Raw genomic sequence first — 23,234 nt, forward strand, 5'->3', positions numbered from 1 at the left:
AGAAACAACTACCACAAGCACTGACCTATTCCACGGTATCTGAAACCTCATGCTGCAAGTGCTTTCCTCATTCCCACCAGGATGGTGGAAAGCAGGACTGGGTGGGGTCTTCTTGATGGTGCCAAGGGGAGGGGGCACCAGTCCTGGATGTTGGGAGGGAAGGCAGTTTGTCCAGCTATGGTGAAAGGGGCTGAGATCACACAGGGAGGTGAAACTGCAAATGCCAGTTGTTCTGTTCTGGAGTTGAAGAGGGGCCAAGAAGGCAGAGCATCAGCTTTTATACCTCACCTGGGGCTCCTAGAGCATGCCGGGAGTTGGTAGAGAGGTCCACAGCAGCAGTGGGTGGAGCAATGGCTGAGGGCTGAGGGCAAACGCAGGGGGAACATTTGCAGTTCCTCAGTTGCCAAGGAAGAGAGGGGTTTTTGAGAATTTGAGTATATCCTATTTGATTTTTCTATCTCTTTTAAAATATTCCAAGCTGTGAAGTTGTGAGAAATGTAAGAAAATGCATTTCAATGACCTGGTATCAAACATTTTCTTCCTGTGCCAGACTGGAATTGGGCTTTGGGGAAATTCAACACTGTTTGTGCCCTTCATCAGTGGCATCATTTCTCAGACTCAACAAAAGTCCAGGGACCTGATCCTCACCCACCTCACTGTGGCCAACATGGTGATGCTTCTTACCCAGGTTGCCCCAGGGATGGTGATGGCTTTTGGGGTTGGAGACTCTTGTGGATAATATTGGGTGTCAAAAAGTGCTGTTTATCAGTATAGTGGTTAGGGGCCATTCCATCTGCACTACCTGTCTTCTGAGTGTTTTCCAAATTGTCATCATCAGTCCCTGCAACTCCTGGTGGGCTCAGCTCAAGCCCAGAGCCCCCAGTTGTATCCTCCCTTCCTTCCTTTTCTTCTGGATCATCAACATGTTGGTAGCTGTGAATTTTCTAAAACCAGTTGCTGTCACCAAGAATGTCACTATCACTGTCAATCATTACAGTTGAAAATCTTGTTTTTTTCTGAGTGCCATTCATTCAATCATATTTATTGAGTGCTTACTGTGTGCAGAGCACTGTACTAAGCACTTGGAAAGTACATTTTGGCAACACATATAGACAATCCCTACCCAATAATGGGCTCACAGTCTAGAGGGGAAGACAGACAACAAAACAAAACAAGTAGACAGGCATCAATAGAATAGAAATAGAGCATTTAGAAGAGTGCTTGGCACATAGTAAGCGCTTAATAAATACCATCATTATTATTATAAATAGAATTATAGATATATACACATCATTTATAAATTGTGGTATTTGTTAAGTGCTTACTATGTGCAAAGCACTGTTCTAAGCGCTGGGGGATACAAGGTAATCAGGTTGTCCCACGTGGGGCTCACAGTTTTAATCCCCATTTGACAGATGAGGTAACTGAGGCACAGAGAAGTTAAGTGACTTGCCCAAGGTCACACAGCTGACTAGCGGCGGAGCCGGGATTAGAACCCGTGACCTCTGACTCCCAAGCCCGCGCTCTTTCCACTGAGCCACGCTGCTAATGAATGATAAATTTGTACAAATATACAGGAGTGCTGTGGGTGGGGAAGAGGGTAGGGCAGAGGGAGAGAGTGGGACAATGGGGAGGGGAGGGAAGGAGGAGCAGAGGAAAAGAGGGCTCAATCTGGGAAGGCCGCCTGGAGGAGGTGAGCTCTCAGTAGGGTTTTGAAGGGGGGAAGAGAGCTATTTTGGCAGATGTGAGGAGGAAGAGCATTCCAGGCCAGAGGTAGGACATGGGCCAGAAGTCGAAGGTGGGACAGGTGAGATTGAGGCACAGTGAGGAGATTAGCAGAAGAGAAGCAGAATGTGTGGACTGGGCTGTAGGAGAGAAGGGAAGTGAGAAAGGGAGGGGCAAGGTGATGGAGAGCTTTGAAGACAATAGTGAGGAGTTTTTGGTTCATGCAAAGGTTGATAGGCAACCACAGGAGACTTTTGAGGAGGGGGTGACATGCCCATGCCATTACTCTTTGAGATGTCTTCTTTGTGTTCTTCATGAGCTGGGCCAATGGCTAAATAATGATTATGCTACATCGACAATGTAAGCAAGTCCAGCACATTCACAACAGTTGCCAAACCCACAAATTTTCCCCAGAGTCTAGAGCCACCCAGATCATCCTGCTCCCGGTCTCCTGGTTTGTTTGCTTTTATTGCTTCATCAGCAGCAGCATTGCTCTTTTAAATTATATAGATTAGAAAGACCTGATACTGTATGATGTGGCAATGTTTCTTGGCTCGGGTTATGCCTTCTTCTGACCCTTGGTTCTGATCAGCAAAGATCCCTGTGTTCCCAGACCCCAGTGTGGATCCAAGAAGACATGAGGCCTTCCTGTTGCCATTCATCCCTATGCAGAACTACAGCCTTCCTCCTTATCTATTTCTCTGCCTACAGACCTAATGTGAAGGAATGTACATATTATGGTATGGCACTCAACCATGCTAGCCCCATACATAGAGGTAGGGGGGGAAGATTTCAGGACTTGCTAGAAACTCACTTTGAAAATCACTTCCAAGGACGCCCACCACAAGGAAAAGCTAGTCTGCTCAAATACTTGACTATTGGCTCCACGTAGAGCATAGCCAATCCCAGGAGTGGATTGGAACTTATTAGTGGTGGAGAAGAAGCCCCTCAACCACGTTAAAGTTAATTGGGATGGAGTGATCCCAGGATCAGCATGCAGGAACAAAGGTTCTCCAGGATGGTGTCCAGAAGGTAGAATTCCTGAGGACTGAGTCAGTCACCCCTGGGGAGCAGGAAGTGCTCAGCAGCAGTTTCACCCTGGTAACTAAAAATCCTGACAAAGGATCCAGGTGGAAGGATGAACCAAGAGAGACTGAGGGGAAAGATTCAGATCAACATATGCAGAGAAAGCAGAAAGAGTCCTAGTGAAAGGGAATATGTTAGAGGGAAGGGAAAGACATTTTTGGCTTAAAATTGTTTTATCTTGTTACCTAATACCTGGAGATACTCTCAAGAGTCTGACTCCACCTGCAGGGGGCACCTGGAGTCATTTCTGCCAGGAGAAGAGCAGAGAACACCTCTTTCCACCATATATGGGAGAAAGCTTTATTCCATTGGTCGCATTGTCCTCCCAAGAGAAAGAGAAAGAGCATCTGGAATCTCCAGTGAGAGAACTAGTAAGAAGGACTTCATTCTCTCCCTCTATCTGTATGCGTGGCTTCTCATTCACAACTGCCTCCTAAATGAAGGTGTCCAGACTTCTCTTCTTAAATGGAGTGGAGAGATCATTATTCTCAAGAAAAATGGCAATGAGGTTAATCAGTCATTCTAGGCAGTGGTGACAATGTGGTCTAGCAGAAAGAGGAAGGGGGATGGAAATCAGGAGACAAGGGTTCAATTCCAAGCTCTGCCACTGGCCCACTGCATGACCTCGGGCAAGTCACTTGACTTCTATGGGCCTCATGTTCTTCATCTCTAAAATGAGGTTAAAATAGATGGCAAATCCCTAGCATATGCCACTGTATTTAGCCCAAATCAAATATTTAATAAATGCCATAATTATCATTAATTACCTAGGATCTATTCTTTTTCTGCACTATTCATCCCTTACCTACTTCCCCCTCCTGCAATACCTCTTCACCATCCAGTATCTCTAAAACACTGTTTACAGTGACATAACTGCTATGAGGTACTTGGGAAAACACTTCCCCAGAGCTCTCTATACAAATTCCAAAATACTTATTTCAGTATCACAACTTGTTTACAAAATAATAAGCAAGAAACGTTCTCATTTCCATTAGATGTTAAGCCTCCCAAAGGCAGGATTGTCTATCCAATCAATCATCAATCAACCACTCAATTATTGGTATTTATTGAACACTTACTTCATGCAGAGCATTACACTAAGAGCTTAGAAGAGTACAGTACAGTTGACAGACATGATCGGGACTTAAAGTCTAATGGGTAAACACATAAATTACAGGCAAGTAAATCAACTGAGTATAGCGATTTGGACATAAGTGAACTGGGGATGGAGTCATGGTGCGGGAGTGGGAAAGTGAAGGGGGAGTGGCTGGGAGAATACCTAAATGCATAGAGGCATACTGGAGAGGTAGTAAGAAGGGAAAATAGGGTGGGGAGAAGAGAACGTAGTTTGAGAAGGCTTTTGGGCAGAGATACGATTGCTATAGGGCTTTGAAGATGGAGAGAGTGCTGGTCTGTCAGGAGTCTTCAAAGCCCTACTGAGAGCTGACCTCCTCCAGGAGGCCTTCCCAGACTGAGCCCTCCCTTTCCCTCTGCCCCTTCTCCCCTCCCCATTCCCCCTACTCTCTCCCTCTGCTCTACCTCCTTCCCCTCCCCACAGCACTTGTGCATATTTATATATATTATTTATTACTCTATTTTATTGATGATGTGTATATATAATCTATGATTCCATTTTTCTTGATGGTATTGATGCCTGATTACTTGGTTTGTTTGGTATTCTGCCTCCCCCTTTTAGACTGTGAGTCTGTTATTGGCCAGGGATTGTCTCTATCTGTTGCCAAATTGTACATTCCAAGCGTTTAGTACAGTGCTCTGCACACAGTAAGTGCTCAGTGAATACAATTGATTGAATGAGTGTATGGGGAGGGAGTTCCAATCAGGAGGGAGGACATGAACAAGGGGTTGATGGCAGGTGAAGTGAGAGCAAAGGCAGGTAAATTGGTAAGCATTAGAGGAGCAAAGTGGTCAGGCTGCATTGTAGTGGAAATAGAGTGAGGATAAGTAAGGGGGAGCAGGCTGATTGAGTGCTTTGAATCTGATAGTGAGGAGTTTCTGTTGGATGCAGAGATGGCTGGGTAATCATTGGCTATCTTTGAGGAGTTGGAAAATATATGCAGAATCATTTTGCAGGACAGTGATCTGGGCAGCAGAGTGAAGTATGGACTGGAGACAAGAGAGACAGGAGTTTTGAGAGGTTAGCAAGGTACTAGAATGATAACAATATGGGTGGAGAGGAAGGAGTGAATTCTGGAGATTTTGTGGAGATGGAATCGACAAGATTAAATAACCGACTAAATATATGGATTGAAGGAAGAGGTGAATTACCTCATTCAATCGTATTTATTGAGCGCTTACTTTGTGCAGAGCACTGTACTAAGTGCTTGGAAAGTATATTTCAACAACAAATAGAGACAATCCCTGACCACAACTAGCTCACAGTCTAGAAGGCGGCGGGGGGTGTGGGGAGACAGGCATCAAAACAAGTAAATAGGCATCAATAGAATCAATAGAAATAAATATAATTAAATATGATTATAGGTATATACTCATCATTAATAAAAAATAGAATTATAAATATGTACATATATACAATAGTTCTGTTGTGGGTGTAGAGGAAAGAGAGCAAGTTGGGGCGATGGGGAGGGGAGGGGGAGCAGAGGAAAAGGGAGGTCTAGTCTGGGAAGGCCTCCTGGAGGAGGAGAGCCTTCAGTAGGGCTTTGAAGTGGGGAATTGTGATTGTCTGGTAGATTTGAGGAAGGAGGGCATTTTAGGCCAGAGGTAGGACATAGGCCAAGGGTCGATGGGGGGACAAGTGAGAATAAGGCACAGTGAGAAGGTTAGCACCAGAGGAGTGGGTGTGTATGGGCTGGGGTGTAGAAGGAGAGAAAGGAGGTGAGGTAGGAAGGGGCAAGGTGATGGAGAGCTTTGAAACCAATAGTGAGGAATTTTTGAATCAAGGCTAATGCCGAGGTTGCAGGCTAGTGACGCAGGAAGATAGAAGGTGTTGTCTACAGTGATGTGAAAGTAGGCAGGTGGAGAGAATTTGGGCAGGAAGATGAGAAATTCTGTTCCGGGCATGTTGGATATGAAGTATTGGCAGGACATCTAGGTAGATATGTCTTGAAAGCAGAAGGAAACAAAAAATTGCAGAAAGGAGGAGTGATCCAGACTGGAGATACAGATTTGGGAGTCATCAGAATAGGGATTATAGTTGAAACTGTGCCAATAGATGAGCTCCCCACAGGGACCCAGACCAAGATGTGAAGGGTCCCCTAAGAGTGAGAAGTAGAGAAGAAGCTGTCAACAGGGATCAAAATAAAGCATCCAGAGAAGTACAAAGAGAATCAGGAGAGGACAATATCAGGAAAACCCAGGTTAAATAATGTTCCAGGAGAAAGGGGTGGTCCACAGTGCGAAAGGTGACTGAGAGCTCAAGGAGGATTAGGATAGAGTAGGATTTATTGGATTTGGCAAAGAAGAAGCCGTTGGTGACTCTGGAAACAGTAGTTTTAGTGGAGACGGCAGAAGCCAGATTGCAGGAGGTCTAAAAGGGAGTTGGAGGAGAGGAATTAGAACCACCAAGAGTAAACAACTTGTACAAGAAGTTTGAACAGGATTGGTGGTAGGGAAATGGGGCAATAGCTGGAAGGGACAGTGAGGAAAAGGGAAGGTTTATTTTATTATTTTAGGACAGGAGATAGATAGGCTGTTTGAAAGCAGAGGGGAAAAAAGTGAAACAGTGCTTTAACAACTACTTATGAAATGATAACAAAAGAGACAGCAGTTACAAAGTACATTCCATTTCCAATTTTCAGATTCCATATTGAAAGCTCAAGAATGGTGGTATAAAGAGCACTGGGTCTCCCACAATGCCCTGCTCTAGTGATGATGATGGGAAGTCTTAGACAGGTTTATCTTAAACTGTGGTATAGCACTGCCTTAGTAGTTTGATCCAGTTCTCACTGAAAACAAAATAGCTATTGACACCACCAAGAGAACTGGGCTTAAGTGTCAAATGCTTTTGTATGGCCCATGAAAACTTTCAGAGGCCTCGGTGTTTCTCCCCACCCTACCCTGCCTAGAGGAGAAATAGAGGTAGTCAGCTTGCATTCTGCCTCTTCCTTCCTTCCCTTACTTTGCTTTCCCTTCCCATCACTACGCTGTAATGTCTCCCATAGCCCACTTGCCCAGTAGAGCAGCCACCTCCACTGACATTACAAAACTCAGCCCCTTTCTGACTGGGAAGGAAAGAATAGTAAATTCCCTTTTACTATGTGACTTTGAACATAACTTTGTGTGCAAGTGCATGAGGTGGCATTTCAGGATAAATATACTTGCATTACTTTTTATAGGGCATGTGGCATTTGCGATTGGTTATGATGATCATGATCATGATAATAATAGTAGCAATGTTAATAATATTTGTTAAGCACTTACTATGTGCCAAGCACTATACTGAGTGTTGGCGTAAATGAAAAATAATTAGGTTGGGCACAATCCTAGTCCATAGGGACCTTAAAATAATGGGAAGAAGAACAGGGGGAAGAAGAACATCACCATTTTACAGTTGAGGAAACTGAGGCACAGAGAAGTTAAGCGATTTTCCTAAAGTCACACAGCAAGGCAGATGGTAAAACCAGGATTAGAACCCAGCTCCTCTGACTTCCAGGTCTGGGTTCTTCTTACTAGGCCACAAGGAAGGAAAAACATTTAAAGTAAAGGAAAGAGAAGAACTTCAGAACCAGGGCTCCTTTGTAATTTCTGCTAGTTTGGGTACATATGTACATAAAGTAAAGGCAAAATTAGTGATTTTTCTAATGAAGACGCATTGGGGAAGCTTTGGGAAGCAGTGTGGTCTAGTAGATAGAGCACGGGCCTGGGAGTCAGAAGGACCTGGGTTCTAATCCTGCCTCTGCCACTTGCCTGCTGTGTGACCTTGGGCAAGTCACTTAACTTCTCTGTGCCTCAGATACCTCAGTTGTAAAATGGGGATTAAAATTGTGAGCCCCATGTGAGGCAGGAGCTCTGTCCCACCTGATTTGCTTGAATCCACCCCAGAGTTTAGTTAAGTGCCTGGCACATAATAAGCACTTCAGAAGTGCCACAATTATTATTGCTGCATTATTATTATTATCATTATTGTTATCTCCCTCCTAACATTCCTTTCCCAATTCCTCAAATTAGTTCTTTAAACACACTGCTTCCACTTTCTCTCCTACAATTCTCTCCTTCACCCCCTGAAATCTGGGTTCTGCCCCACTCCATGGAAACTGCTCTCTCTAATGCCACTAATGACTTTCTTCTTGCCAAATCCAATGGCAACTTTATCCTAATCCTCTTCAACTTCTCAGCTGTCTTTAACACTAAGTACCACCACCAATCAATCATTCAATCAATGGCATTTATCGAGCTCTTACTGTGTGCAGAGCACTGTACTCAGGCCTTGGAAAAGTATAATACAATAGAGTTGGAAGACATGATCCTTGCCCATAAGGAGCTTACGTCTACAGGTGGAGTTTACACCCATCCTGCATGTCCTTCCAACCTTCCCAACATCCTGTGGAAAGCTTTCCATTTCTCCTCCCTGGGATTGAAATGCATTTCTGCAAAAAAATGGTGTGAGAGCAGCTTGTGGTCTGGTCCACTTATGTCCAGAATCTTGGGAAAAATGGATGGTAAAACAAAGGTCACAGGCCACTGGACACTGAAATTAGGACAAAAAGAGCAGCCTGAACATGTTCAATTCATCCCAGGATGGCCCTGCTTGAGGCCATGATTAAAGCTTTAGCTTTAACAAAAATATTTCATTACTTCACCACCACACCGAAAAGGAGGCTTTTGCCAAGCCCCTCCCTTTCCCGCTCTTTGAAGGTGGATGCAGCCCTGAAGATCCTGATGGTGGGGTGGAGTTGGACTGGCAGTGATAACAGCTGCAGGGGTGAGTTAGCAGGCCTTCTGGGAGAGGGGCATGACCAGCCAAACATTGAAAAAGAATTCAGGAAGCAATTCAGGGCCTTATCTATGGTTGCTAGTCACTGAAAATATAGCAGACAGCAAAGGCAGGGGAAGAGGTTGGGCAGTGCAGCCACTCCCCTCCTGAGCCCTTGGTTAACAGGGGCACTGCCCCTCCACTGCTGATACCCCACATTGCATTTCCTCCATCCGATAATGCCCACTCTTGGGCTTTTGTTTATATGGGTTTCAAATCCAACTGATTCCAACCTACTTCCAGAACTGCTAAAGCGAGTAGTGCTGATTTATGAAGCGAAGGTCATCAGATTCTGTTATGCAAGAACTATGGTGAAATTCAGAAACTGGGAGTTCTGGAGGGTGAGTTTGGAGAATAAAAGGGGAGAATGGAGGGGAGATATGGATGGGAAATGAGTACAAACTGAAAGAGCAGAGCACAACCATTAGTATGGTGTTCCTAGCTTGCTTCCACCTCCAAGGTGCCACTATAGCCTCGTGACACTTCTGTGGTCCTGGTCCCCTTGGCCACTTAGCTCACCCTACTCCAATGGAAGGTGGGATTATGACTGTGGCAGTAAAGTCTCAGTAGGTGGTAGCAAGAAATCAGGAACTGTTTTCTCCTGGGCATTTAATAATAATAATGATAATGATAATAATGTTGGTATTTGTTAAGTGCTTACTATGTGCAGAGCACTGTTCTAAGCGCTGGGGTAGATACAGGGGAATCAGGTTGTCTCACTTGAGGCTCACAGTTAATCCCCATTTTACAGGTGAGGTAACTGAGGCACAGAGAAGTTAAGTGATTTGCCCACCGTCACACAGCTTACAAGTGGTAGAGCCAAGAGTCGAACTCATGACCTCTGACTCCGAAGCCCAGGCTCTTTCCACTGAGCCACGCTGCTTCTCACTCCAACCTTTCTGCCCCAGGAAACATGAATGATACAGAGGGAGAAAGGGTGGAGCCTTTTGGTTGTTTGTTTTTATTCATTCATTCATTCATTCATTCATTCATTCATTCAATAGTAGTTACTGAGCACTTACTATGGGCAGAGCACTGTACCAAGTGCTTGGAATTTACAATTTGGGAACAGATAGAGACAATCCCTGCCCAATGATGGGCTTACAGCCTAATCGGGGGAGATAGACGGACAAAAACAAGACAACATAATCACGATAAATAGAATCAAGGGGATTTACACCTCATTAACAAAATGAATAGGGTAATAAAAATATATACAAATGAGCACAGTGCTGAGGGGAGGTAAAGGGAAAGGGGGAGGAGCAGAGGGAAAGGGAGTTTAGCTGAGGGGAGGTGTAGGGGGGAAGGGGGAGATTTTTATGGTTTTTGTTAAGGGGTTACTATGTATCAGGCACCGTACTAAGCCCTGGGGGTAGATGAAAGCTAATCAGGTTGGACATAGTCCAAATCCCAAGGGGGCTCATAGTTTTAATTCTCGTTTTTCAGATGAGATAACTGAGGCCCAGAGAAGTGAAGTGACATGTTCTCTAACTGTACAACTCTCTCTGGCCACGCTAGAAGTAGGTCCTAATCTGTTGGAACTCGAATTGGGCAGACAAGTGGCAGAGCAGGGATTAGAACCCAGGTCCTGGGGACTTCCAGTCCTGTTCTCTATCCACTAGGCCATGCTGTTGTCCCTTGGAGCACTGGGAGTTGTGTGCACAGCAGGCGTCTCTCTCTGCCTCTCTCCTTGCCATTAATCAGCACCGAGGAGCCATCTGAGAACCGTTCTATGCTCACAATGGCTTTTACATGTCGAGATTAAAAATGATTCTCTTCTGAAACCCCTGACAGGAGGTGATCCAAACTAAAATCGTCGAGGAGTCTTTGTACCTGAGGTCCTGGAAATGGGAAGATAGGATCCCTGGGATAGAGCTCTTCAAGGATAAGCAGTCATGCCTCCAACCCTAAAGCTGTGGTTAGGAGCTACAGAGTTCCAACTGAAAGCCCTGAAACCTCATTAGCAGAGAAAGGGTTTTATTCATTCTTTCAATTCATTTAATAATATTTATTGAGCGCTTACTCTGTGAGGAGCATTGTACTAAGCACTTGGGAGAGTACAATACAACACTAAACAGATTCAATCCCTGCCCACAAAGAGCTTGGAGTCTAGAGGGGGAGAAAGACGTTAATATAAACACATAAATTACAGATTTGTGCATAAGTGCTGTGGGGAGAGGAGGCAGGATGAATTAAGGGAGCAAGTCAGGGCAACACAGAGGAAGAGAGAGAAGAGGAAAGGAGGGCTTAGTCAGAGACGGCTTCTTGGAGGAACTGTACCTTCATTAAGGCTTTGAAAGGGATGAGAGTGATTGTCTGTCAGCTATCAGGAGGAAGGGCAGTCCGGGCCAGAGGCAGGACATGGGTGAGAGGCTGGTGGTGAGATAGATGAGATCAAGGTACGCTGAGAAGCCTAGCATTAGAGGAGCAAAGTTATGCAGACTGGGTTGTAGTAGGACAGTAGCAAGGTGAGGTAGGAGGAGACAAAATGATTGAGTGGTAAACCAACCAATGGTAAGGAGATTCTATTTGATGCAAAGGTGGATGGGCAACAACTGGAGGTTCGTGAGGAGAGTGGCGACATGGTCTGAACGTTTTTGTAGAAAAATGTTCTGGGCAGCAGAGTGAAATATGGACTGGAGTGGTGAGAGACAGGAGGCAGGGAGGTCATCAAGAAGGCTAATACAGTAATCTAGGCGGAGTAGGATAAGAGCTTTGACTAATAAGGTAGCATTTTGGATGGAGATTGAAGTGTAGGTTTAGCAATGTTGTGAAGACTGAACCAACAGGATTTAGTAATGGAATGATTTTGTGGGTTGAATGAGAGAGTGGAGTCAAGAATAACATCAAGATTAGGGGCTTGTGGGTAAGGAAGGATGGTGGGGCCATCTACAGTGATGGGAAAGTCAGGGGGAGGACAGGGTTTTGGCGGGAAGATAGAGAGTTCTGTTTTGGACATGTTAAGTTTGAGGTGATGAGAGGACATCCAAGTAAAGATGTCTTGAAGGCTGGAGGAAATATGGGACTGCAGAGAGGGAGAAAGATCAGGGCTGGAGATGTAGATTTGGGTACCATCCTCATACACGTGGTAGATGAAGCCATGGGAGGGAATGAGTTCTCCAAAGAAGTAGGTGTAGATGGAGGGTAGAAGGGGATCCAGAATTGAAACTTGAGGGACCCCCAGAATTAGGGATAGGAGGCAGAAGAGAAGCCCACAAAAGACAGAATGAGTGGCTAGAAAGAGGACAGTGTCAGTGAAGCCGAGGTTGGATAATATATCCATGAGAAGAGGGTGGTCAACAGTGTCAAAAGCAGCTGAGAGGTAGAGAAGGATTAGGATGGAGAGGAGGCTGTTAAATTTGACAGGAAGGAGATCATTGATGACCTTTGAGAGGGAGGTTTCTGTGGAGTAAAGGGGATGGAAACCAGATTGGAGGGGATCAAGGAAAGACTTGGAGGAGAGGATCATGACACAGCATATGTAGACAAGCCTTTTGGAGAGAAATGGTAGGAGGGAGATGGGGCGATAACTGGAGGGAGCCGTGAGGTCAAGGGAGGGTTTTTTTAGGGTAAGGGAGACATGGGCATGTTTGAAAGAAGCCATTGAAGAGGATCATTTGAAGATGGCAGTTAAGGAGGGAATAAGGGAAGGGGCAAGTGTTTTGATCAGAGAAGCAGAATGGCATAGTGGGCCTGGAAGTCAGAAGGTCATGAGTTCTAATCCTGGCTCTGCCACTTTTCTGCTTTGTGACCATGGGCAAGTCGATTCATTTCTCTATGCCTCAGTTACCACATCTGTAAAATAGGGATTGAAACCTTGAGCCCTACGAGAGACAGGGACTGTGTCCAACCCAATTTGCTTGTATCCTCCCCAGCGCCTAGTACAGAGTCTGACACATAGTAAGTGCTTAACAAATACCATAATTATTATTATTATTATTAATTAGGTGTGAAAGGATGGGGTTGGGATCATGTCTACCAATTATTTCAAATTGTACTCTCCCAAGCACTTAGTACATTGCTCTGCACATAGGAAGCACTCCATGAATACAATTTATTGTTTGATCGAGCTATCTGCCTCCCGGTGTCCAGGCTCCCCGTCAAGAACCTGAAACTCCACACTCCAATAGCTTCTGAACAGCAGGTGACAGTGCAGAGTATGGCTGGCAAAGCCGGCTGAACAATTCTCCCAGTTTCCCCCATTCCAAGGGGCTTGGATTAGGGTTTGTGAAGTCAGTCTGGAAAGGGACTGGGAGCCAGGAATGGGAAAATGCTGGGGCTGGTGGCTGGGACTACCCTGGTTCTGCTCTCTGTGCCAGACAGGAAAAGGTGAGTGTGGTGGGGTGGAGGAGACAGGGAAGACTACTTATTTTGATCTTTCAGAAACACTCCTTGTATCTTCCTTGGGTTCTGTGTGTCCCACTTTGATCCCACTGAGTCTCCACTCTTGAGAGAGAGAAAGAAAGAGAGAGCAAGAGAGAGAGATCCTATTCATTCATTCATTCCATAGTATTTACTGAGCGTTTTCTATGTGCAGAGCACTGTACTAAGCACTTGGAATGTACAATTCAGCAACAGATAGAGACAATCCCTGCCCAGTGAGGGGCCCACAGTCTAATCAGGGGAGACATATGTTCACCAATAAGATCCTGTCTATTGGAACCAATCAGAGGAGATATTTCATAATTGTCCATAAGTCAGCCTTTCATCTGCTAGAAAACAGTCAAAGAAGTTTCTTGGTCCTTTGTACTTTAGCAAGGCTCATTTTTCCTGTGTATCCTACAAAAAGCAATTAGAGGACTAGTTAGGAAAATCCACATACTCCCCATCCCTTCATCTCAGGGCTAAAGTCCTTCCCCAGTTGGAGCAGAGACTGCTGGGAGTCCTGGTAATATAGGAGTGGGGTGGTAGCTTCCATTTTGCCTGGGAGGTCATGGAGATCAGCTTTAAGGGGCTCAAGTCACTTTCTACTTGTCCAAGCCCCTTGAGGGTAGGGGATATGTGTCTTGTTGCTGTGGTACTTGTTAAGCAGTTAGTAAAATTACTCACATTCAGAAGGTGTTCTCTAAATAGCAACAATGGATGGATGGATGGATGGATGGATGGATGGATGGATGGATGGATGGACGGACGGACGGATGGACGGATGGATGGAAAGAGGAGGGGAGGAAGGGAAGTAAGAAGGGAGGATGTCTCTCCCCACTCCAGTCCATACTTGATTCTGTTGCCTGGATCATTTTTCTACAAAAACGTTCAGGACTCCACTGACTGACCATCCACCTCCACATCAAACAAAACCTCCTCACAGTTGGCTTCAAAACACTCGAGCATCTTGCCCCTTTATAACTCACCTCACTACTCTCCTACTGCAATCCAGCCCACATACTTTGCTCCTCTAGTGTTAACCTTTTCACTGTTCCTCCATCTCATCTATCTCACCACCGACCCCTTGCTCACACCCTGCCTCTGTCCTTAAATGCCCTCCGTCTTCAAATACAACAGGCAATTATTCACCCCCATCCAAAGCCTTATTGAAGACACATTTCCTTCAAGAAGCCTTCTCTGATTAAACCCTCCTTTCCTCTTCTCCCACTTCCTTCTGTGTCACCCTGACTTGCTCCCTTTATTCATCCCCCTTACCAGCCCCACAATACCTAGGTACATATCTATAATTTATTTACTTATATTAATGTCTGCCTTCCCCTCTAGACTGCAAGCTCATTGTGGGCAGGGAATGTGCCTGCTTATCATTTTGCTGTACTCTCCAAAGTGCTTAGTACAGTGCTCTGCACACCGTAAACACTCAATAAAAATGATTGAATGAATCAGTGAAAGGATCACTGAAAGGGAGGAAGGCAAGAATGGGTAGGCAGGTTAGTGGTTAAAGAGGTGGGTGAATATAAGGGTTGAAGGAGAGGAAATAGTTATGGATAAAGCTGAAACTTCAGGTGTGTGAGACCAGGAGGAAGGTGGTTCTCAGTAGTCAGTGGTGATGACAGGAGAGGGACAGGAGAAGATTTCAGTGGGAAGATAAATTCATTCTTATGTGTGTTGAGTTGGAGGTATTGGCAGGACATTCAAGTAGAAATATACTGATTACTGGAGGAAATTTGAGATTGCAGAAAAGGAAAGAGGTCAAAGCTGGAAGGGTAGATTTGGAGTCATCCATGTTGAGATAGTGAGGCTATGGGACCCAGAACTGAGCCTTGTGGGATCCCCTCGGTTAAGGGGGTGGAAGGCAGAGGAAGAGCAGTAGAAAGTGACCGAGAAGAATCAGCCAGAGAAGTAGGAGGAGAACCATAAGAGGACAGTGTCAGAGAAATCAAGGCTGGTCAATGTTTACAGGAGAAGGCAGTGGGAGTAGTGGTGGAAGTAGCAGTAGTTGTTATAGTAGCAATAGTAGTTGTAATACTGTAGTAATAGTGATTATTAAACACATACTTTGTGTAGAACTCTGCACTAAATGCTGGGAAAGAATATACAGGTGGGAATTAAACATGGTTTAGGTCTCACGATCTATGAATCTAGAAGGTCAGGAGGACTGAAAGCAGACAGATTAGGAGCAATAAAGCAAGAAAACATTAAAATGGCAACAGGACAAAGAGACTCTGCAATACATAAAATGTGCCTATTGTATGCAGCATACGGGAAAGTGGTCCACACTGTCCAAGATAGCTATGATATCAAAGAGGAATTAAGATGAGGTAGATTATTTATGCCCCTCACAGGGTCGCACATTGGCGTTTCCAGTACTCTACCAGTCTCAACTACAGGAGGGAGAGTCAAGCAGAGGCATATCCGTGGCTCAGTGGAAAGAGCACGGACTTTGGAGTCAGGGCTCATGAGTTCGAATCCCAGCTCTGCCACTTGTCGGCTGTGTGACTGTGGGCAAGTCACTTAACTTCTCTGTGCCTCAGTTCCCTCATCTGTAAAATGGGGATTAAGACTGTGAGCCCCACGTGGGACAACCTGATTCCCCTATGTCTACCCCAGTGCTTAGAACAGTGCTCGGCACATAGTAAGCGCTTAACAAATACCAACATTATTATATCCATTCCATTCCTAGTTTGGGCAGTGGCTCACAAGTGGAAAGCAATCTGCTACAGGTCAAAACTCACCTGTGCTGGGCAGCAGCAGCATGGGAGAGAGTCGAGGGTGGAGACTCAAGTTTATTGCACAGAAGGTGCAAGTGGTAAATCACTTCTATAGTTTTACCAAGAAAACTCTATGGATACACTACCAAAATGATTGCAGATGGAGGTGGCACGGTGTTCTAGAAGAGATGTATCGGTGGCGTCGCTGTGGGTCAGTGATGGCTCAATGGCATAAGACTAGACAAAGACAAGATATGGATTCAGTATATGGCTCAACTGGTGAAATCAGAAATCAGCTAATCCCTAACAAGTAGCATTAACAATATTTACATTTGATGTTTTAGGCATATGATCATAATAATTCTGATATTTACTAAAGGCTTACTATGTACCAAGAACTGTATTAAGTGCTGAGGTAAATACAAGATGATTGGTTTGAACATAGTCCTTTTCCCATTGAGGTTCACAGCGTAAGTGGGCAGAAGTTTCTCTGGAGGAGATTTCCTGTCTCCTTTCAAAAGCCAATTCCTCTACATGCGCATCAGACCCCATTCCTTCGCACATTATCAAAACTCTCAGTCCCTCCCTTTTTCCCTCCCTAATAGCCATCTTGAACCGTTTGCTCTCCATTGGCATCTTCCCCACTGATTTCAAAACTATCCATGTCTCCCCTACCTAAAAAGAACCTATGGCTCACTATAGTTATCACCCCATCTCCCTCCTACCATTCCTCTCCAAAATCAAAAGCAAGTTTTCTGTACCCTTGTCACCCGTCGTCGGGGACAAGTTCTTTCGGAATCGTCACGGTGAGAGAGAGAGAGAGAGACTGGGGATGGAGGACCTGAGTTTGTATAGAATTTATTCCACGGAGCGGATTCAATCAATTATTCAGATGCGACAATCGGCCTTCCCTTTTGGGGAAATATGGTGTTAAAGCTTCCCCCTTGGGAGGAATTTGGTTAAAGCTTCCCTGATGGGAGGAATACACTGGTATGTTACTCGTTGTGGGCGGACACCAGGGCCCGCCCAGGCAGAGCTCGCTTATGGTTTACTCACAACGTGGTGAGGCAATTAGTTCCCACCATGTGCGTACCCACACAGGAGGAACCCACTTGGCGTTAAACCCACTTATGCGTTGGACTCACTTATGCGTTGCACACTCATACGTTACACACTTATGCGTTACATTCATGCACTGCACACTTATGCGTTACACTTATACATTACACTCTTATGCATTACACTTATACCTTACACTCTTATGCTTTACACACTTGTGCGTCATACACGTATACGTTACACTCACCCGTTTCACGGCCCATGTCTCTGTGCGTTGGTCCTGGTGGCAGAATGGGGTCTGGTGCTCTGGGCAGGGAAAGACACGTGGGTGGCTGTTGTTACCGCTGCGATCCTCCCAAGAGACCAGAGCACCAGAGGAGACAGATATTTATTACCTGTGGTTTAGGTGGTCCTAACTTCCGTCCTGTTCAATCTCCGCCCCTTCCACTTCCTCTTCTCCCATACCTTATTGGGTCAGCACAGAAGAGAGGGACACCTATCTTCCCACCCCGCCCCCTCTGGCCAGAGGGGTTACGTCACCAGCGGCATTTCGACCGTGGGGTAGCCGGTGCCCAGGTCCACCTTGGCACAACCCTCTGTCTCAAATTTCTTTCCTCCAAATCTCTCCTGTACTCCTTCCAATCTACCTTCCATCCCCCTCACTCCACAGAAACCACCTTCTCAAGTGTTACCCGTGATATTCTTGCCAAATCCAATGGCTTCTACTCCATTCTTATCCTCCTTGACCTCTCAGCTGCCTTCGACATGGTTGACCATCCCTTTCTCATGGAAATGTTATCCAACCTTGGCTTCACTGACTGTTTTATCCTGGTACTCCTCTTATCTTTCTTGCCATTTATTCTCAGTCTCATTCATAGGCTCCTCCTCTGCCTCCCACCCTCTAACTGTGGGGGTCCCTCAAGAAAAAGTTCTAGGTCCCCTTCTATTCTCCATCTAAACCCACTTCCTTCGAGAACTCATTCTCTCCCACGGCTTCAACCATCACTTCTACACAGATGACACCCAAATCTACATCTCCAGCCCTGATCGCTCTCCCTTTCTCCAGTCTCGCATCTCCTCCTGCCTTCAAGATATCTCTACTTGGACGTCTACTCACCACCTCACACTTAACATGTCCAAAAAAGAGCTCCTTATTTTCCCATCCAAACCCTGTCCTCTCCATGACTTTCCCATCACTACAGATGGCACCGCCATCCTTCCTGTCTCACAAGCCTATAAGCTTGGCATTATCTTTGACTCCTTTCTCTCATTCAACCCACAAATTCAATCCATCACCAAATCCTGTCATTCCCACCTTCACAACATCGCTAAAATCTGCCCTTTCCTCTCCATCCATACTATCACTACGTTAATACAATCACTCATCCTATCCTGCCTGGATTACTGCATAAGCCTCCTTGCTGACTTCCCAGCCTTCTGTCTCTCCCCACTCCAGTCCATACTTCACTCTGCTGCCCAGATCATATTTCTACATAAACGTTCTGAACGCATCACCCTGCTCCTCAAAAAACTCAAGTGATTGCCCATCCTTCTCCATATCAAACAAAAATTCCTCTCCTTTGGCTTTAAAGCACTCCATCACCTTGCCCCTCCTACCTCACTTCTACAAGCCAGCATGCACTTTTTGTTCCTCTAGTATTAAGCTTCTCACTGTGCCTCCATCTAGCCTGTCTCATTCCTTCATTCATTCATTCAATCGTATTTATTGAACTCTTACTGTGTGCAGAGCACTGTACTAAGTGCTTTGAAAGTACAATTCGGCAACAGATAGAGAAAATCCCTACCCAACAATGGACTCACTCGCCACTGCCAACCCGTAGCCCATGGCCTGCCTCCGGCCTGGAATGTCCTCACTCCTCTTATCTGACAGACAACCATTCTCCCCTGCTTCAAAGCCTTATTGAAGGCTCATCTCCTCCACTAGGTCTTCCCAGATTAAGTACCACTTTTCCTCATCTCTTACTCCCTTTTGTGTTGCCTGTTTTGCTCCCTTTGTTTTTCCCCCCTCCCAGCCTCTAAGCATTTATGTACATATCTGTCATTTTATTTGTTTGTATTGATGTCTGTCTCCTCCCCTCCAGACTGTGAACTCATTGTGGGCAAGGAATGTTGCTGTTTATTGTTGTATTGTACTTTCCTAAGTGCTTAGTTCAGGACACTGCACACAGTAAGAGCTCAATAAATACGATTGAATGAATGAATCATAGTCTTGTCCAGAGGAAGGTGTTTCTTATGCCATGTAAATGGCAGCATACATAGACTTGTAGAAAGAGAAGTCCTTGTGACAGTGTGGATTTGGGTGCTAAAACAGAGTTGAGCCTTGTGAGAATTAGCACCATAGAAAAACCATTTTCTAGTTAGGCTCAAACCACAAACTTTAGGCTTAATTGCCAAATGCCCTCAGGGATTATGCCAGAGAGACACACACTAAGGCCTTGTTAATATCTCTTTACTGGTAAATATGATCAAGAAGAAAATTGACATTAATTAAAGAATTGGGTACCTTTTCTACTTGTGATTGTCAAGTAATTCTTCAGCCTCTGGCTACATGACACCCTAGCTCTCCTTCAAGGAGACCTTGCTGACTAACCTCTCATTCTCCCGCCCCATAGGGCTGCTGCTGCTCCCTGCCCCCTGCCAATCCCCGAGTTTCTCCAGCTGCCAGGTTGCACTGGAGCAACTCCGGCCTGGGGCTTTTCCTGAGTGGCTATGGCCCATCCCCGCTGGCTCTGAGCCTGAGCTGCCCTTGAGTGGCTGAGGCCCAATCCCGCTGGCCCTGAGCCCACCCTCCAGGAGCCTTCATTGGGGGCAGGGAGTGGATGAAACCCGATAAGTACCTGAACCCTCAACCTTCCCTCTGTGTGCCCTGAGCCCTGCTCCTCCTCACTCAGAAACACACTGTGGGGTTGAGGGCCCGAATTCTATTGGTAGAGAAGTCGGGACTGAGGGTCCTTCCCATTGCTCCCCTGCCTCATCCACTGGCTTTGGGTCTTGGAGCAAATATGCATATGTTAGGGTCTTGGAGCAAATATGCATATGTTAATCATTGCCTCAAAACAGACATTCCAGCAGCCTCTGTGGCTTCATGCACCAGAAATTTTGAATCTCCTTATTCGATGATTGAGATTCTCAAAACAGGGAGATATTTAGAGAAAGGATTATTTTCCAGAAAGCACAAGAACATGTACAGAATATATGAAAAGAAAAACTGTCATCTGAATAGGTGTAATTAAGGTGATCTTTAAAAACCTGGATGCAAGGCCCTAAAAGAGTGCTCATTTTGGCAGCACATCAGTAAAATCAGGAAGATCTAGAGAAGATTAGCTATGACTTCTCTGCGAGGGTGATATGAAAATGCGTGAAGTGTTCCATATTTATTTTCTTTATTTCTCCCAGATGATTTCAGTCAATGGATTTATTGATAAAACTCTATGTGCACATCAATTATTTGTATTTATTGAGTGCTTACTATCTGCAGAGCACGGTATTAAGCACTTGGAAGAATTCAATGAACAATATAACAGAAACACTCCCTTCCCACAACGAGCTTACAGTCTAGAGGAGGAGATGAATGTTAACATGAAAAAATAAATGTTACAGATCTGTACATAAATGCCTTTAGAATGGGTGGGAGGATGAGTAAAGGGAGCAAGTCAGGGAGATGCAAAAGGGAGTGGAGGAAAAGGAAAAAGAGGGCTTAGACAGGGAAGGCCTCTTGGAGGGGATGTGTCTTTAATAGGGCCTTGAAAAGGGAGAGACCAATTATTGGATATGAAAAGGAGGGTGTTTCAGGCCAGAGGCAGGATGTGGACAAGAGGATACATGAGATCATGGTAGAATAAGTGTCTTGGTATTAGAGAAGTGAGACGTGCAGGCAGGGTTGTAGGAAAGGAGCAGGTAAGAGGGGGCAAAGTGATTGACCACTTTAGAGGCCATGGTAAAGGAGTTTCTGCTTGATGCAGAGATGGATGGACAACCACTGGAGGCTCTTGAAGAATGGGGAAAAATGGACTGAACAGTCAGTTAGGAGTCTGATACAGTTATCAAGGAGGGATAAGATAAATGCCTTTATTAGTATGGTAGCAGTTTGGATGGAGCGGAAATGACGGATTTTAGCAATGTTGTGAAAGTTGAAACAATAGGATTTAGTGATAATGTTGAATGTGTAGGTTGAATGAGAGAAATCAGTCAAAGATAACAAGGTTATGGGCTTGTGAGGTAGGAAGAATGATGGTGCTGTCTACAGTGACAGGAAAACTGGGGGAGGACAAGGTTTTGGCAGGACAATAAGGAGTTCTGTTTTGGATATGTTAAGTTTAAGGTGAGAGCAGGGCATCCAAGTAGAGACATCTTGAAAGCAGACAGAAATAAAAAACTACAGAGAAGGAGAGTGATCAGAGGAAGCAGCATGGCTCAGTGGAAAGAGCCTGGGCTTCAGAGTCAGAGGTCATGAGTTCGACTCCCGGCTCTGCCACTTGTCAGCTGTGTGACTGTGGGCAAGTCACTTAACTTCTCTGTGCCTCAGTTACCTCATCTGTAAAATGGGGATTAACTGTCAGCCTCACTTGGGACAACCTGATTACCCTGTATCTACCCCAGAGCTTAGAACAGTGCTCTGCACATAGTAAGCGCTTAACAAATACCAACATTATTATTATTATTAGATTGACATTGGGAAGTCATCTGCATAGAGTTGGTAATAACAATAATATTTGTTAAGTGCTTACTATGTACCAGCCATTGTACTAAGTGCTGGAATGGATCCTAGCATATTGGGTTGGACAAAGCTCCTGTTGCACATGGGACTCAAAGTCTCAATTCATATTTTACAGATGAGATAATTAAGGCACAGAGAAGGGAAGTGACTTGCCCAGTGTCACATAGTCAAGTAGAGGGACTGAAATTAGAATCCATGCCCTTCTGACTCCCAGGCCCGTGCTCTAACCACTACATAATGCTTCCAACCATGCTATGCCATGTTGGTGGGGTGGATGAAGCCATGTGAAAGAATGAATTCTCCAAGGCAGTGGGTGTAGATGGAGAATAGAAGGAGACCCAGAACTGAACCCTGAGGGACCCCCACAGTTAGAGGGGTAGGAAGCAGAGGAGGAGCCCGCAAAAGACCCTGAAAATGGGTGGCCAGAAAGATAGGAGGAGGACCAGGAGAGGATAGTGTCAGTGAAGCCAAAGTTGGATAATGCTTCCAGGAGAAGGGAATGGTCAACAGTGTCGAAGAAAGCTGAGAGGTGGAGGTGGATTAGGATGGAGTAGAGGCCATTGGATTCGACAAGAAGGAGAATATTGGTGACTTTTGAGAGGGTGGTTTATGTGGAGTGAAGGGGAAGAAGCCAGATTGGAAGGGGTCAAGAAGGCAGTTGGAGGATAGGAACTTGAGAGTGAGTGTAGACAATGCCCTCATGAAATTTGGAGAGGAATGGTAGGAAGGAGGTGGGGCAATAACTAGAAGGAGATGAAGGTAACTTCCATTCCTTTTTCCAAGCTTAATCTTGGTCTTGGTCAAGGGAGGGGTTTTTTTTCTTTTTTTTTTAGGATGAGGAAGACATGGACATATTTGAATGCAGTGGGGAAGAAGCTATTGGAGAGAGAACAGTTGAAGATGGTAGTCAGGGAGGAAAGAGGGAGAGGAAAAGTGTTCTGAGAAGGTGTGAAGGGATGGGGTCAGATGCACAGGTGGAGGGGGTGGATTTTCAGAGAAGATGGGAGATCTTCTTTAGAGATCACCATCTCTCTTCTCAGTCTCACTTTGGGAGATGCCTCTCACACTTTGGACTTTATCCTCCAGTTCTGTCCTATCCTCATTTGTCACCGTATTGCATCCTCTTACTAAATGACTTGAGTTATTGGATGGAAATGGAGACCCTCTCAGAAAAGTGTAGGGAGTTCATGAAGGAAAATGGGTGGACCGTCATTCACTGGGCTAGTGAATGGCTTCAGGGAGTTTGGGGAGATCAGAAAGCCTTAGATGCTGTGCAGAAGGTGGCCAAGATTCAGCCTGGGAAAGAGAACGAAGGTCGCCATCGGCCTCCTTTCGTTTGCCTTACCAATGGGAACCCTGGAAACCCTATGGGGGTCCATGGTCAGAGCCATGACTGAAGTTCATCCGGAAGCCTGACGATCCCTATATATAGGGTCTGGTCTACCTTGGAGGACTTAATAGGAACTCGGAAACCCCTAGGGAAAGCAGCGACTGACACCACCCACAGAGTGTTCCTGGGGAGGCCCTCAATGGCCCCCAGTTCCTTGAGAAGGCTTTAGGTAGTATCCCAGGAACAGATCTG

The 23,234-nt window shown here is 45.4% G+C and overlaps 1 non-coding gene and 2 pseudogenes across 1 annotated transcript; all 3 read left to right on the plus strand.

The window, feature by feature from the left end:
• Positions 506-1,022, plus strand: ORNANAV1R-PS3454 (vomeronasal 1 receptor ornAnaV1R-ps3454 pseudogene; annotated as a pseudogene).
• ORNANAV1R-PS3453 (vomeronasal 1 receptor ornAnaV1R-ps3453 pseudogene) lies at positions 2,007-2,300 on the plus strand (annotated as a pseudogene).
• On the plus strand, positions 20,207-20,313 carry LOC114809000. The gene has a single exon (XR_003756751.1). It is a non-coding gene; the product is annotated as a U6 spliceosomal RNA (small nuclear RNA).
• Positions 20,314-23,234: the final 2,921 nt, after the last annotated feature.

This window comes from Ornithorhynchus anatinus, unplaced genomic scaffold (assembly GCF_004115215.2).
Source record: "Ornithorhynchus anatinus isolate Pmale09 unplaced genomic scaffold, mOrnAna1.pri.v4 scaffold_88_arrow_ctg1, whole genome shotgun sequence".
NCBI lineage: Eukaryota > Metazoa > Chordata > Mammalia > Monotremata > Ornithorhynchidae > Ornithorhynchus > Ornithorhynchus anatinus.